Consider the following 17057-nt stretch of genomic DNA (forward strand, 5'->3'; position numbering starts at 1 on the left):
CAGAGTTCTGTCCTTAGCACAGGATCCTGGGTGGAGGACTAACAAAATTTCTGTAGTCCTCTTGGGTTTGGGCCATACTGAAGAATAGCCTAAGGCTCCCTGAAATGCCCTTCCAGAGCAGGTGTCTCAGCTGTGGGCAGGAAACCAGGCTGGTAGGACCTGCTGCGAGCCTCCCTCTGCCAGCTGAGTTGTGCTCATGTCCCCATTCCTGAGGATGCGAGTGGTATCTGGGGTGATGGCATCAGCTCACTGCTCACTCCTTGAGGAACTGATTTTGACGTGTGGCAGTGCTGCCATCAGCTTTGATCTCCAGAGACAGCCAGAGGCTTTGATACTGTCTCCAGGAGCACTTCTGGAGGTGTCTGTTAAGAGACAGCGGGTGAAAGGGGCTGTTGACAGCGAGCTGTGCATGAGCATTGAGTGACCAGTCAAAGAAAGACCTGTCAGACGGAGTGGGGTGGGAAGTGCTGTCTTCTGAAGGAGTCTTTTGGGAAGAAATAATTTTCTTTGACATTCACCTTTCAATCAGATGAGGGAGTTAGAAGCTATAATCAACCTAATGGTTGCTAGTTTCTTCCTCCCTCTGTCTGAACTGAAAAATATCTGAGATAATAGATAAGCGTAAGGGAAAAAGTTCTGAAAGCAGACACTGTTTCTGAAGAGGTTTCTTCCAGCCTGCTCAGCCAGAATCTGGGATGGCACAAGGGACTGACTGATGCTGAGATCAGCCAGAGCAGCAGTGCAATCCAGGGGCAGTTTTGGCCACGGTCAGCAAGGACATCTATCCCACCGCGTCTGGACATGGCCAGAAACATATGGGCAATGCAAACAGATGATGGGGGAGAGGGGGGGAGAGGGAAGAAAGAGAGGATGGTTTCTCTAGTTTGTAAATTTACGCCTGCTGTGAAACTGTGAATATCATTTGCTCATCAGTATTCGGTAAGGTAATCTGGTTAAAAAAATACACAGATGCATATGCACACACTGGGAAAAGCATTGGAAAAACGTTTGAAATCCCTTCTCACAAATTTCCTGAGAATTTCAAGCTTTTCTGTTGCTAGTAATGAGGAATTTGATATTAGAAGCTGATTACAGAGATGCTGAATCAAGGAAAGTCCTTTTAAAATGGGTATTACTTGCATTCACTCTGTGATGAAGTGTATCATCTGCCTTGCTTACCCTGATTTAAAGATTTGAATGACTTATTAAAGGATGTTTTGCTTTTGCCGAATTTTAGGAAATCGTTTTTCCTTCAAGCTGATTATAGCAAGTTACTGGAATAACTGGTGATTTTGAAAAGGCAAAAACCCCAAACAAACAAACCAAATTTTATAAGCTTTTCAGCTCCTGTTTCAGGGACCAAAAAGCAGCCTTAAATAACAACAAAATCCTGATTTTTTAGAGATTTTTTTCTTCTATGGAATTATGTTACTTCAAGCTGCTAATTTGTCCGTTTGTAAAGGCTAATTAGCATTGAGGTGGCCCATAATGTTTACAACCTTGTGCACTAACTGCAGACAATGCTGTAATGCAGAGTGATCCAAAGCCCAGCGGAGTAACTGGGAAGACTCTCCTTAACCCAGCAGGTCTGGGATCATTTCCGTCTTACACATCATGGTTTTAACCTCAAACGCTGCAGTTTGGCTTATTAATGTTCTCCTGAATGTTAGTGACTGCAGATGGCTGCTGCAGAGAGCTGCATGAAGCAAACAAGAGGGATTTCTCTCTCTATTTTTTTTTCTTTTTTTCCCTTGAGGTAGAAATGGAGAGCTGGTCGGTGCGTTTATTGTTCCCACAGTGGCAGACATGCTGGGAACATCTCACTACCAGAAGCCCCTGGAGCTGCAGTTACGGCAGTGCCGAGGTCTGTCATCTCAAGGAGGTCCTGCCCGGCATGGCAGGCACCCTTCTTTAAGTACTGGTTTAACCTGCACATGCCTTGAATCTGTCGGGACTTGCATTTGCAGCAGAAAGCTCAGAGCCTGCCCCTTGCTTCAGGCCCTTCTCAGGACCATGTTTTGCAGATGCACCCTGAAATGATGTGCGTTCCCCAGCCGCGGGCTCCTGAAGCTCCTTCTCTCTCCTCAGCAGCCCCCTTGGCCCACCTCAGTGGTCCTGCAAGGCCTTTCTTCCAGGCTTTCCCTGCACGGTGCACAAAGGAGGTCCGGCCCCGAGCAGGAGGGCTGGGGGTCCCGCAGGCTGGTGGGGACCGAGGCCCAGCTACATTCACTCAGCCCCACCTCTGAATCGAGCCCCAAGAATATCTGCTCAGTGTAATTACTGTTTTCTCTGATATCCAGAGTAATAAACAATAATAAGATTTAGAGGCACGTTGGTGTGCTTCTTTAATCCAGTTATGCAAATAATTATATTAAAAGCCATCATGTGAAATGTGTTTGCTAATCTCCACCCCTCTCTGGGGAACTGCTGTGTATCTCTGAGGGACCAGGGCTCATCACGACAGTATTTTTGGTGGCATAATTTTTAATTACAATTTAAGAAATCATTGCATGTTTTGATTTTATAAAGTAGCCCGGTTCAAAACTTGGTGAATCTATTAACTTTCCCTGTAAGGGTTTTAGTTGCTGTTTCTTGCTTATATTCGAATCCAAGGACTCGCACACTGTGGGGCAGCTGCTCTGCAGGGATGGAGCAGGGTTTGCATCTGAACTGAGGTATGGCAGAGTGCTATATGCTCCTCGTCTGCTGGGATTCCATTCTGGTTGTTTATATGTACCGAGAGTCTTTTAGCAGGTAGAGACGCAGGGGTTCTGCATTTTACAACAGCAGACACATGCTATTTATGATGGTTCCTCGGACTGTTCCTGAAGCACAGTCTCTGGTAAACACTCCTAGCTGTACTATGTTTCCAGGTAGATATTAAATGCATTAGCCAGCAAGTGGGTTAGGAGAACGTGGTGAGTCTTGGGCTTTGGAAATGGCAGGCCCACTTAGGACCACACTTACTCATTGTAAAAATCATCTGGGAGATTTCACTGGGGCTGAGCCTCTACAGCTCAGAAGGAGCTGCAGATCTTAAATGTGGAGATTAATAGAGATATAGAAAGAGTTGATGGGGACAGGCAGAGGAGAGTGAGATATCTTCACTTAAAGTGAAGAGCACAGATTTAGACAGCAGGAATCACAGCTTCATGATTTGAAGCTATTCTGCATAGCTGTTGGAAGGACTCGCAGAACATTGTTCTAGCAAAAATACGCTGCATTTCTGATGTTTATAGATGCAGAAATGCTTGATCAAACAGAAGCTGCTCCCTACAGTCAAACGTGGGATTGGTATTAAAAGGCAATGTACTTACGAAAAAGTACGTAACAAAGTAAATCAGTATTTGATCAGGAATTAAAAAAGCAGATTAGATAGTGAACAAAGATCACTGAATCTGAAATCAGGCAGCCAAAGAAAAACAACAGTTAATCAAACCTCAGTTAGGGTCAGGTAGAGTTGCTCTCTCTCCCACCTTGAAAATGTCAGCTCAGAGCAGTCACCACAGACTAACTTGTTTGTGCAATGCCTTGCTTTAAATAAATTTTCCTTATACTCGGATGAAGAAAACTGAGAGCGCTGTATTTGTATCATATCTGGGGAATGGCAGTTTATCTGGGATGGGCAAAAGCAGATCCTGCCATAAGGAGCAGCGAGTGCATCCCAGCTGATAGATAGACTGGGAAAAGCTGGAATTTTTCATACCAGCTGAACAACAGATGCTCTCTACAGTTTTAATTGAGCGAATCTTGCTTGTGGAAGTGTTGATGGTGACTTATAAGTAGATGTCTAAGATTATGCAGGGTACAGATATAAGCTGAAAATGGTACACCTGGAGCTGGGGAAAAAAATACCAAATTGAACAGAACTGTACAATGCATCCACCAATCTGCCCACCAGAGGAGAAGAGGGCAGAGACAGAAACCATATGCTGGTGGTAAAGCCACTGCTGTCTTTGCTGCTTCTGCATGAGAAATACAATACAAATTTTTACCTTTACCCCTCCCCTCTCACTGCCCACTACTTTTTTCTTTTCTCAGAAAAAATAGTTGCAGTCCTCCTGCTTCCCCTGGAGAAAAGGTTGCTCAAGGGTCAAAGCAAATATTTCTGCCTCATAAAAAGCATACAGAAATCAGGAAGGGTTTCCGAAATGGAGATCACCCTCTTCTCAAACTTTCTGCAAGCAGAAATAACCGGTTGTGCCTGACACACAGTCTCTGCACCTGACCATTTGCTGTGTGGATTTGCAGCTGGCAGGAGCAAGCCTGGTCTGCCTGGCACTTGGAGCCCTGGCTTTTGTGATTGCATCAAGTAAATACCCCTCCCCATCCACAGTGACCTCATTCTGGGTCAAAACCATCGCAAACTCTGGTCCTTTGTACCTGATTTCCTTCAACATCAACGAGTTTGTTTTACTGAACGTCCCAGAGAGCACCTGCAGATGCATCAAAGGTACCCTGCCCATATTAATGGGACCTTTCCTTCAGAAACAGTTATCATACGCCCTGTTTCAAGTACATTCTTACCATGTACTGATCTAACCAGATGGGGCAGGCCTTTCCCAGGCAGATTTCAATCAAATTTTGTATATGTTTCTCTGCTCTATGCTCTCCCAGCCCTCCCAGACTTTTGAAACCATTGATCAACTAGTCAGTGGAAGCAGAAGCCTTTGAGGGTGTTGAAATCCTAGTAGCTATCTGAAACTAGGAAGAATACTAGCCTTTTCTTGGTGCTCCCCAGGGAAGGTAAAGACATCTAAGTGCTCTCTCCTTTAGGGACCCACCCAGGGTTACACAGGGGATGGTGTAAATGGTTCAGAACTACTTATGAGATGGCCAAGCTGCCTCCCTACAGGGCAGAAAGTGAGGGGTTAAGGGCAGGAAGGTCAAATATAGCTCATGGGGAGTCATGTCCCTTTGGGATCTAAAAAACAACTCTCTTTGCCAAGAAGCTGATAGGATTGACTTTCTTGCCTGTTGTTGCTTACTTTCCCTTTCTGCAGGCTGCTTTGTCAAACTAAGTTAATGAAGCTAGTAATTGATATAAATAATAAAACACGCACTCAGGAGCTCCCTGCTTTGTGTCTCTTGCCCGTTGGAAATCAATTAGGGATCACTGCTATCTATTTGCAGCTGACTGGGCTCTCCGTTCTTTGCATCTTGTTTATGTTAATTATCACCATTACATTGTAATTTCCTTGTGTTTTTTTTCTCTGCAGGAAACATACAAAAGGAGATGATGGCTTTATTCCCTACATCTACATTTCCTACAATTCCTCCATTCCCATTAGGTGCTGGAGAGGTTTCTTCAGCAGCTAGCAAGGCTGCAAAGAGAAGCTTGATGCTTTCCAGCATAGCAATGAGATCTGCCCCTCCCGCTGAGCACAGTTCTTGGTTTCCAGATAACACGCTGGAAAGACAGTCTATGGCTTACAGCAGCAGAAGGGGTTTTAGCGGTGTGGTCTATGAGAGCCTGGTGATGTGTGTGGTGCTGAGGATCGCTCCTGCACAGCTCAGGATCCCCCCAGCAACGTCACCAACAAAGTGATGTGCTCAGCTGGGGGTGACTGGTGCTCCTGTGAGTCCGGACAGCATGAGATGTCGTTGCTCTGTCTACGGTTTCTCAGCCACAGGGAGTTGTGTTCAGCTACCCCATCACACCCACGGCATGACAGGCCAATGCTCTAGTGACAATGTGACAGCCAAGCAACACGGTAGCTGTGATGCACTGTCACAGGTTGCGATCAGTCACAGCTCAGGTTTGTGCGACCAGCTGCTTTTGGGAGTAGGAAGGCAAAGCAATGCACCATATTGTAAAATAAGCCTGTCTTGGGCTCAGGGAGCCAGGGCAAGAATGAAAAATTAAAGAAAAAAAGAATATTTTTGGACTTCAAGCAAACAATAACCATCCAAAGGCTAAATCTATAACCACCCAGAGGCCGTGTTTCGATATGAATGTAGGAGTTACTCAAGTCTTCTTGTGAGCGTGGTCCGTCCCTCGCAGCGTGCCAGTGCAGTGTCTTGGCTTTATCGCATCTTTCCTCCCATCCCGCAGCCACGCAGTGAGCTTGGACAGGGGCAAGTCAGGCGTACGCACGGACCGCTCGTGTGAGGTCCACATCTGCAGAGCCATTACTGTATGGTCCAGAGACAGAGGAGTTGAGGCCGGATGCACTTGTGAAAGGATTTTTTTATAAAAAGAATGGAAAGGTTGGGGATGGGGTTCTGACGCAGGTGTTCAACCAACCCACTCCTCAGCAACTGGATACAATTCTGGAGCAAGTAAGATGAAAATAATCCAAATATTATGTGTAAGACTTAGCTATGAGCTACAACACCAATTAGAAGCTACTTTCTGAGTCACTATAATCAAAGTACTTTGAATGATTAAGAAGACAAAACCTTCAACACTCAGCTTTGGAATGATTTCCCCTCAATTATTGGATCCTTTTATAATTCAACATCTGCTGTTAATATGCATAAATTAAAAAAATTAAAAATAAATTTGAAACCATCTGAAGCACTAGACACAGCATATGGCAGACCTGTTTAATCTTAACAAGTCAATAATATTATCATTGTGAATCACTTCTTCATTAAAACATGTATTCACGTCTGTTGTATAAAATAATGTTTATTTGTAAAAGCCTTTTGTACCACCCATGTAATTGTCAGTTGTCACAGCTAATTCTAAATTGTTTTGATAGTACCTCCTCTTGGAAAATTACCACGGACTGAGGATAGATGAAATGCAAATCATCACCAGTGCAACAAAGTTCTAACAACATCACCGACAAAGTGCAGGGAAGCTTTTGAAGACCTGTGTTTTGCTGTAGGTACAAAAAGATGGGTTTCTATATTTTCAGGGCATTGTGGAAAGCACTGTTCCAAACACTTCTCATCCCCAAAAAGTTATGTACAGGGTCTGACAAGATCTGCATGCTTTCATAGTTCATAACATTCTTCCTTTATTGCTAAATGAAGAAATATGTTTTCCCATGAAACGGTGTAAAATGGCACTACCCACCTGCAAATGTTGCTGGCCAGGGACAGGGTGAGGACATAAAAGACAGGTCAAACTTCACAAGTGGGGATTAAAAGCCAGACTGCCCAGACCCTGAAGTCATTAAATTATTGGATAAAGGCAACTGTGCATTGAAAAGTTGTCTTTCAATCATTTTCTGAGAAGAAGATTTACCTCCTCTCCCCACGTATTTTAAGGAAAGGTGCTTGAATTTCAGGCTACGCATTTTCATGCAGAGACATCTCCCTTCAGCCCTGTGTGAGGCACCTAATCTCAGAGATGCAGGGTTTAAAATCACACCTTCACTTTGCATCCTCAGTGGTGGCTGTCAGCTAGTTCAGCTCAGCAGCTTATTCTGCACATTAGATTCAACATTTTGGGTAAAACCTTCTCGCAGTGCATTGTACAAACATTCTGCTTGGGGTGCTGTCAATGCTCCTATGTGTTCACCCAGTCTTACAAAGTTTAAATCTGATTTGTGGGTTTAGTCCAGATCTTCTTTCCAAGGACTTAAACAGAAGTGGTAAAGTAACCAGCAGCCGTAGGCTAAATATTTTTTCTAGACATGTGAAATTTATTATCAAGCAAAAACCAAAAAAACCCCAAACCCCAACATGTTAAAGGAATGGATTAACATTAAAAAAAAAAAAAAAAAAAGTTCTTAAATTGCCTTGATTCCTGGGGATTAAGTCACTTTTAAGAGGGGTAGAAGGTGTTAAATTTTTTGTCCAGTGAAGTGGGCAAAAAAGTGAAATATTTGGTAGCTTTCTAAAACACTATGGGTTTGCTGGGTGATCAGAAAAGCACAGAAGATCTGAGGGCAAGAGGGGAATGCACAGGATTTCTAGTGCTAAAATGAATTAGCTGTACAAGCTGAATCTGCAACATGATGTTCAACAAACAGCCTAATTTACAGTGCTAGCTATGCTGAAAATGGAGATAATTAGGCAAGCACTTTTACTTCCAGTTCTAACATGAGGTATTTGAAAAGAGGGGTGGAAGGTAGGTTGGGAGAAGGCCAGACTGGTACAAGAATAGTCTTAAAATTTTTGACAGCAGGGAATAAAAACTAAATGGAGAGCGTCAGTACAGCTTTCTAAATCTGAAGCTATTCACGTTCAAATATTGAGACTGGAGGAGATGGATAGAGGTGATGTAGAGCTACATTAATTTTCACAATTCATCTATTTAAAAGTAGTTGCAAAAAATAGCAAGCCCTACAGATTACTCTAAATTGCAGATGTTTGAAACATGGATCTGCAGTCTGATTTCACCTTTTATTGCAGAAAGTCTAAGCTCTTTGCGAGAGAGTTTTGAGCAGAGACAACTGTGTCTCTATTGTCTCTTCTTAGATGGAGTCCAGAGATTTAATCAAGCTGCTATGATTTTCTGCTGTAGATAATAGTTCCAAAACGAGCTTTGAGGTGTCTCTCCAGAAGATTTTAACTTACCATTCACAGCATAACCAGAGAACAGAAAACAACAAATCATTTTAGTAGAAACTCTAACACCCCACTTACAGTAATTAAACATTTTTAAAACCAAAAGAAATGACAGAGGACAATTGGAAGCTTTGAAGCACTCTGTTTAATCTTTGCATAGCTAGAGGTGTTCTCTATGAAACCACAACTCTTGTGACCTGGAATTTATGCCCTCTGCTTTTGGTCTAGGCAGCCCCAGAGCACTGATGTTTCCAAGGAGAGCAATACTCTTTTAGAAAATATTCTATCCTTGTGCGCTGGATACTGCTGCTTTTAATCACTGACATGTTTCAGTAACTGCTGAAACACAACAAGGAAGACATTACTTACAACAAAGTCAGAGTTGCATAAGTATTCTTATTTCTTTTATCAAACGCTAAGAACCCAACAGATATCTATTATCCATTGAATCTCAGCCCTGCATGTTTATTTCCCAATAAGCATTAATTAGCCATTTGAGAATCCACCAGTGACTAATAGTTTCATTTAGCTCAGAATAAGCAGCAGCGTGGATAAGCTGTCACTGAAAGTTGTCTCACATCTGAAAAGCAGAGAGAAGCCTAAAAGGAACCTAGGAGGTCTTTATGACTCAGAGCACTTAAGCACTGTGATATGCCTGGTTTTAAATATCTCCTTCTTCTTCGGAAGTATATTTGGACAAACTGTCTGAACAGAAGAGGAGCAAATACAAGATACTCCTCAATGATCACATGGAGCACCACTAGCTACAGTCATACTTTGGGTGGCTCTCAGGTACCTGAGGAGCTTAGTCTCACCCCCATCCATATCAGCAGTAGTCTTGATTTCAGATCAGGAGAACAGGAATTTTACAAGGGGTCTCTACCTTTACTTTCTCCTGCTCTGCACTTGTAGAAGGAAATAGAATACAAGTCAACTTCAACCTGTTAGTTTCCTGTTCTATAGTATTCCTGAGTAGTTTTTTTTTTTCTTTCTTTTTTTTTTTCCTACAGAACAGAAGCCCTCAGAATGCAGCGATACTCCCCTCCATGCACATTGTTCAGTTTCTAATAAATGGCAGAGTCCAAGATCTGAGATGTCTTCTCCTAATAACTAAGGTAGATATAAGATTGGAGTCCATGAAGCACAAACTATGAAGCAGAGCATAAATATACATAATTATCACCCTAATCCAGAGCTGATACAAAAGCTAGTATATCAAGTACCATCTCTTCACAAGAAACTAATATCAGCTTCCCTTCGACATTCAGCATTAATACATTTAATAAAATGGCTAGATCTTTACTCACCAAAGTATCTTCATAAGTTATTCTTTGTTTCCCTGGAACCTGCTAGTCAGCTGTTTTCTCACTAATTCTTTCTAAATTAGGGAAACAAATCCTGTTTTGCCTACCCCCCCAGCAAACCTTACATCCTATTTTCTAAGATGACTCATCTTCTTGATGAACGTGATGTCCTCCCACCACCATCAGTTGGCCCTCCAGCACCTGCCCCAGCAGGCAGAGCCTTTAAATAGGGCACAGAGAGACCCCATGTAAAATGCTGGCAGTATTGCTGCAGGCTGGGTTGGATGGGAGTGTTCTACAGATAGTTCCAGCTTACTAAACAACAAGTTTTACAAGGTTGTATTATTGGTAAGTACTATTACATGAAGTCAGGTAGAACCCACATATGCAAAAGGATGATTAGAATAACTGATACTAATAGAGAAGCCTATTAAAACCAAAAAAACCCACCCTTCCTAATCTGTCAAGAAAATAAATACTGAAGAGAATGAATGACAATGTATTAAAAAGATTTGAGGGAGCATGAAGGAATTGAGGTTCTGCTTAATCTTAGACCTCCCATTTCTACTAAAGTACTAAAATGCTGTCCCTAGGTTGTTATAGTCTTTTCTAGAAACTTTATCTTCTCATTTTAATTGCTGTCTATTTTTACAGGAGATACTGGCAGCCCATTTTTTGGTGCCTGCTGATCCTGGGGCTGTCTGGAGGAAGGAGGAGGATGGGTCAGTATGATCAGTACAAAGCAAGACTCATTCCTACTTAAAACTGGCTTTTGCTCTAGAGCCTGTGCCAGCAATAAGCAAGAGCTGGGTTTAACACCAGCACTAACCCTAGGTGTTAGCTTCCTTTTCAGCCAGTGCAGTAAATAAAAGACTAATGATCTCTTGGTGGCAAGCAACAGTAGGACATAGCTGGTGAGCAGCAAACCCCCAGTGACCAGTGGGCACCAGCTCTCTATACGCAGTCTCTGCTCTGCGTTGCTGCTACGCATTCACTGGTCACCCACACAGGGATTTGTGTGCTGCCAGCAGGCTTCGGCGTGTGTCTGTTCGTATAGCTATTCTCACTGTTTGGGGAACTGAAAATCTAGCTGGCCCAATTAAACATCAGGTGCCCTGTTGTGCTGGTTGCTGGAGCCTGCTCTGAGCTGCCTTCTCAGCGGTACTTTTTTGCCCAAAACCACTGTGAGTTGCTTCACCTCCTCACTGCCAGCCAGCAAGGGCTGAGCCTCCATTGCTGGAGACCAGTCTCACTCCGAGGAGGCCTGCTTCCACCAAACATGCCATCTCCTCTCCCAGCATGATCACACACCTGATACCAGGTGAAACCAGTTATCCCAGACAGATACTTGGCCTTTAATGGTCTCTTAGCAGGGTACTACAGAAGATCTCCAGGAAGGAGAGAAATGATGGTCTCAGGGTTGCTGAGACAATATTCACCTACAAAAATACAAGAAGACTTTCCTGTCTGGTTTCCTTTACCTTCAGGGATGGGCAGAGTTGTGACAACACGTTCACCGTGCACCCAGATTTTGCGATGGTCTTTTTTTACAGATGTAAAAAAATGTGGTGCTTAGGGACGTGGTTTAGTGGTGGACTTGGCAGTGCCAGGTTAGACTTGATCTTAAAGGTCTTTTCCAACCAAAACGATTCTATGATTAACCTCCTTTTTGTTCCAAATGGGTCTCTTGCTCCTATTGATATTATGCCATCTATTTCCTCTTTCACTAGCCATTTAAAACCGGCCATTTGAAGATCAACTTCTGCTTGCAAATCTTTTCAACTTGTGTAAAGAGCGGCAGGATAACAGGCTCCTGATGCTGCACAAGCTGGCACGCAGCCTCCCATCCCTATGCCTGCAAACTGTCTGAGCAAAAAGACAAATCAATACTAATTAATGGTCCCCTGGAAAGTAAATGATTGTTCACAGCGTGCAATGTAGCAAGGAATCCTGTAGGCTATTTTTGCCTTTGATTTATCACACCATATAAACAAAGGTTTATACATGTAGCCTAGAACCTAGAATCTGTTGCTTACAAAGGTCACAACTTCAGTTGGGATAAAAGGAGATTACGAATCCGGGAGAAGAGCTGGGATTTTTTACTTCCATGGATGCAGCAGATAAGAGTAACCATTGCAGCTGTCTGATTGCTGCTACAGCAGCTCCTGAGGATTGGAACACACAGAAAAATGTTTAAGAACTCAAGTATTTTGTGGAGTACCTAGACTGATCTCCCATTTCCTGCAGGGAGGATGCTGTTCTGATACTTGGCCTTTCTCTCTAGCAGACAGAGCTCAAACAAGATAGCTAGAATAAGAAAATTGTCTTAAAAATCAGAAATGTTGGCTAGTGAAGTTTGCTCTCATAAGCTATGGCAGACAGTTCTGTTTTCTTCTGCCTGTGATAAAAGGTTTATGAAAGTGCTGAATCAATTGATATTGCACTGGCTTCATGTTCAACTCAGAGGGAAGGTTCAATAGCGGGCATTTGTAGGAAGAGGATTTTTAAAATGTGTCAAGCCTTTTAATTACAGATGGTCACTTGGCAATTTCAGCTTTTGGGAAATGAGTTAGTACCATTAGCGGAGGCAGGTTCTTCCTTTATTGCAGTCCCTTCCAGCAAGGTTTGTTCTCACAGAACACGAGCAATTTTGTTTAATTGCTCTGTGAGAGTACACGATGTTAGGAAATGGATCATCATACACTGGCTCAAACATATGTTTGAGCGTTGTGCCGCATGAATGTTACTTCATTATAAGCATACATCATGAGTTTTGTTCAGAAAACAGTATCCTGGGTTGCAGTGATGATTACCTTCATTTTGCAACACCATAGGAAAACAGTGTCTCATGTTCTGCTCATGATTTCCTGTAGTCTTGGATCCCTGGAGTTTTTATTTGTACTTCATCTCGGTTTTGTGCAATTAATCACTCCTGGCAAACGTACATCCTTCTGCTTGGTCCTGTAAGGTTTCGTCCAGTGCTTTCATATAATTTCTCCAATTTGCCTTGCAGACTAGTTTCTAGTCCTGTCCTTAACATACTTGTATCTCCTGCTACTTTAGTGTTTTCTAGAGCTTTAACAGTATAAGTCTCTATTGCATCTACCAGGTCATTATTAAAAACATTTTGAATACAGCCAACTTCATGACAGTTGTGTGAGAAGCATGTTAATTGCATTCTTTTATTTTGACCATGACCCACTGATAACTGCCACATTTTCATTAGTTCAGCACGTTTATTCAGCCTGTTTGGCCTGTGCCAAATCAGTTTCATGTAGCACATACTCTTCTACTTTTTGAAGGAGAAGGTCTTTAAAGAAGGTATCAAAGCCCATTCTGTGATTTTAGGTGGTGTTTATTGTTTTCTCTCTACCCAGACCTGCAACCCATTCATAAAAAGAGATAAGCTTGCTCTGAGAGGATTTGCAGTTGACAAATCCATTTTGACTCTTACTCATTTCCTTGTTTTCTTTCATGTGCTCACAAAGATTTTGTGCTTTCCAAGGTTTTTCTGGCATTTGAAGGTAAGCTGACTGATAGACAAATCCCCGCTTAGTCGTTTCCTTCCATTCTTAGAAACTGAATATATTTGCCCTTTTCCAGCCTTCTGATGCTTATTTACACTCCATGACTTCCTGAAGATAACTCCAAGTGGTTCTGACATTACTTCTGCCATATTCTTTTGCATTATCCTGGGATAAAATCCATCAGGCTCAGGCAACGTGAAAACTTTGGACTTCTCTAAGTGTGCTGATGCTTCCTTGTGCATTTCCATGGAGAGATCCTACCACTCTGTTACTGCTGCCTGCATTAACCAGTCTTTGCACTTGATCTTTCCACTCAGAAATGCAAAACAAGATACAGAGAGCTTTGGCCTTCTTGTTTTTTGTTTTTTTTTTTTGTGCTGATGACTTCCCTTTTTCACTTGCTAGTAAATCAATAATTTGCTTGGTCTCCTCTTTCCCTCTGTCTCTCAACATATATTCAGAATTGTTTCTTCCTAGTCCAGTTGTCACTTGTAAAATCCTGTTCTGATCCTTCACTTTTTATAATTTTGCCTCTGTATAATCATGCTGTTCTTCGATACTTTTCTCACTAGCCTCATTTAGTCGTTACTTCTCTGTGTTTAAGGTGAATGAAGAACTCGTGACTTTTCCCCACGTTCCCAAACCTTCTCCCGCATCTCTGGTTGGCTCACTAAATTGTTCTTTTAATTCTTATGTGCTGAGAAGAGAAGGCATCAATGTCACTGCTCTGCTCAATAAAAAGAGCTTAAGCCTGATTCAGAGTTCTGCCCTGCTTCACCCTACTCACTCACCCATTAAAAACCTTTTCCTTCTTTACTATATCTTTAATAAAAAATTTAAAAGCTAAAACATTCAAATCAAAGGGGTTTGTAAGATTTTCTCAGTAATTATTGCCTGGTTTCTTCTACTTTTTGAAAGTAATTTTTAGAAAGAAGCTTCCATTTGAGCAATACTGTATAAAAAAGGAAAGCAAAACCAAATATCCTTCAAAAATGTGAAATGGGAGGATATTTAGAGTTCCTTTTGTGTGTGGCCTGATCCTGCTCTTCAGTAGAAAATAAGACAAACATTCAGCAGGGGACACATAAGAACAACTTGGTTGCATTTCTCTCTCTGGTGCTGGCTTTTGCTCGCAGCCTTGCTGTGGGAGAAATTCAGGCACAGCACGCGGTTGGATCCATCGTTCCATGATCTGGCAAATATGTACAAACACCCGCTGTCCCCCGTGGTGCTTGTAGCTGCCCTTCGGGGCCTGGCCGCCCAGCAGTGCTGTGAAAGACACTCTTCTGAACTGGAAAGTGAAAAGGGAAAGGAATAAGATACACGGATGGAAAGGGCACATAGGAAAAGAGAGAGAGGATCCCATTCCTCATATTTACTGCTCAGGATCTCATGAAAGGACTCAGCTCCTTTGACTCTGCCTGCCAAGGCACCAGTAGAAGACCAGGAGGTCCACCAGTGCTTTGGCAGATACGAAGCTGTACCCCTGCTCTCTCAAGCCTCTTAGTTGAGGACACCAAAGTGGGGCAGGGTGGGACGGCATGCTCCACTTCCTTTCTTCAGATTATGTTTCACCGTCAACTTACTTCAGTTTCTTCACCCCGTTCTTGTTTTATTACCCTATAGGTTTACAGTGCCAAGGTGGCCACCAATGGTTCCTGGGCCAGTGGAGGGCAACCCAGGTGGTAGTGCGAGAAAGGGTCACCCAGAGGGGTACAGGGACCTCAGTCTGAGTGGATATTAGTAAAATATTAGTATGAATTACAGCATGGCAGTAAATGCTTCCTAGAGAGATGTTACCTTCTTCAAGCCAGATCTGTTTAAAACTCTTCTTTCTGTAGAACCCGAAATAGAAAACAGAATTACAGACGCAAACACAAAGCAATACAGACAGATGAACGAGCAAGGGGCCGGTTCCGTTTCAATGAATTGTGAACAGGCTCTAGCAAGTCCCTCTGCACGCAGCAGCTTGCAGGACTCTAACATTAGTCACAATAATATATTTAAAATTAAAGTTGAAATAACATTGACCAAACCCACCACCTGCTTTCCCTCTGGAGGGTTTTTCTGGGTTATCCCAACAATAAGGGCACTTAAAAAGGGGACCACAGGCTCATTAACAAATACAGACTTAAAATGTAATGTTTACCTACCGTGAGAATCCTTTATGTTTTTCAGGCAGTTGAAGTGGACTTGATACTCAGATGTTCAAATTACTGAACATCAAATTACTTGAGTAATTAAAATTATTAAAGCTGTCTTGAAATCCAGTGTTTCGCAATAAAACTTTGAGCTTTTCTCCTCCTAGTTTTAAAGCAAACAAGTGGGTTTCCTTACACATTTCCAGCTTACTAACTACGGGGCCACACATTTTGGTACTTCGGGTATCATAGATAGGAGATACCTCTTAAATTACCCTAAACTGCAGCTGTCTACTGTCCTGTCATGTAAAAGTCCTTGCTTCTGCCCTTGACCATGACCTGGCAGGCAAGCGCGGTGTTTGTGGCGCAATGGGTGCTCTTCCACTGCCACCTTCTGGCCATGACCAGAGGGACTGGAGGGAGATGGTAATGAATTAAATGAACTGGAAAATACAATAAACGATTCAACTATCCTTTAATTTCTGCCAGCAAAAACCCCTCACCTTAGATGTCCCCTGTTGGCCAGAACCCAAAATGTAATAATTTTTTATATAAATCTAATTTTTTTAGCGGCCTGAGCCTTTAGCCTAGCTATGAGCTAACTATGGAAAAGGCATTTTCAGTTATACACAGACCAAATCTGCCTGAGTTGTTACAAATGTACAAACTATGATGTTAATCTGAAAGTGAAGGAAAGCTTTAGGTCCACCATGACTGGCTCTGCTTCCTGTCTAAGGAGAGCAGGAACACTTTGCACCAACATAAATGACCTACTGTTAAAATTGTGACATAGTTTCTAGTTTTCAAAGCTTTAGGACTGTGCCTGTATTTTAGGGTATTTTTTTTAATTTTTTGTATTCCTGTAACTCCCTGTACTGCCTCAGATACTCATCAGGGACTTGGTGAAATTTCTAACATGAAAAGGATGATTTTTTGTCCAGGCCTTCTCCATAGGAAAGCAGACCACAGATGTGCTGCAACATCGCACATCCCTGTGCTGTACTCACATGAACCACCTTCATGCACACACAGATTTAATTGTGCTCTTGTTCTTTTGCAGAGCTCTATGTGTGCATCTGCTGGATAGTAGTCTGAGCAATCACTCAACTATGGACAAAATTCCTCCAGTGGTGCTGGAGTAAGTGAACCCAGCAGTGAAAACAACAGTGCTGGTCCCTCAACATCAGTTGCCAGCCAGCATATAAAAGTGATGGAGAGTTGGGCCCTTTGAGCTGGTATCCCCACATCCCTGTAGAGCTGGTATACTCCAGAAAGTATGACAACCACTGCCAGGTCCCATTCCTCATTTAGCTTGCTAGGGATTGCAGAGAGGACATTCCTTCCTCCTTCTTTTCTTCAAACCTCCCCCCATTTGGACCAGAACTGAGCTCTGAAGATCACCTATCTGTTTAAGAAACATTGCTTTTAATTTGGCTGGTAAATCTCTGTGCGTACATGACTGGGAATTGGGTCTGGTTTTTAGAAAAAGCTGGGTTTATTTCATAAACTCAGAGGTGGAAATAGGCAAGCATTCTTGATTCTGACCATATTTTACTGTTACAGGCATGAAGTGTGCTTCATTGGTCAAATGGGGGCGAAGGGTATTTTGTGCCCAGCCC

This window comes from Balearica regulorum, chromosome 7, assembly GCF_011004875.1.
Source record: "Balearica regulorum gibbericeps isolate bBalReg1 chromosome 7, bBalReg1.pri, whole genome shotgun sequence".
NCBI classification, from domain to species: Eukaryota; Metazoa; Chordata; class Aves; order Gruiformes; family Gruidae; genus Balearica; species Balearica regulorum.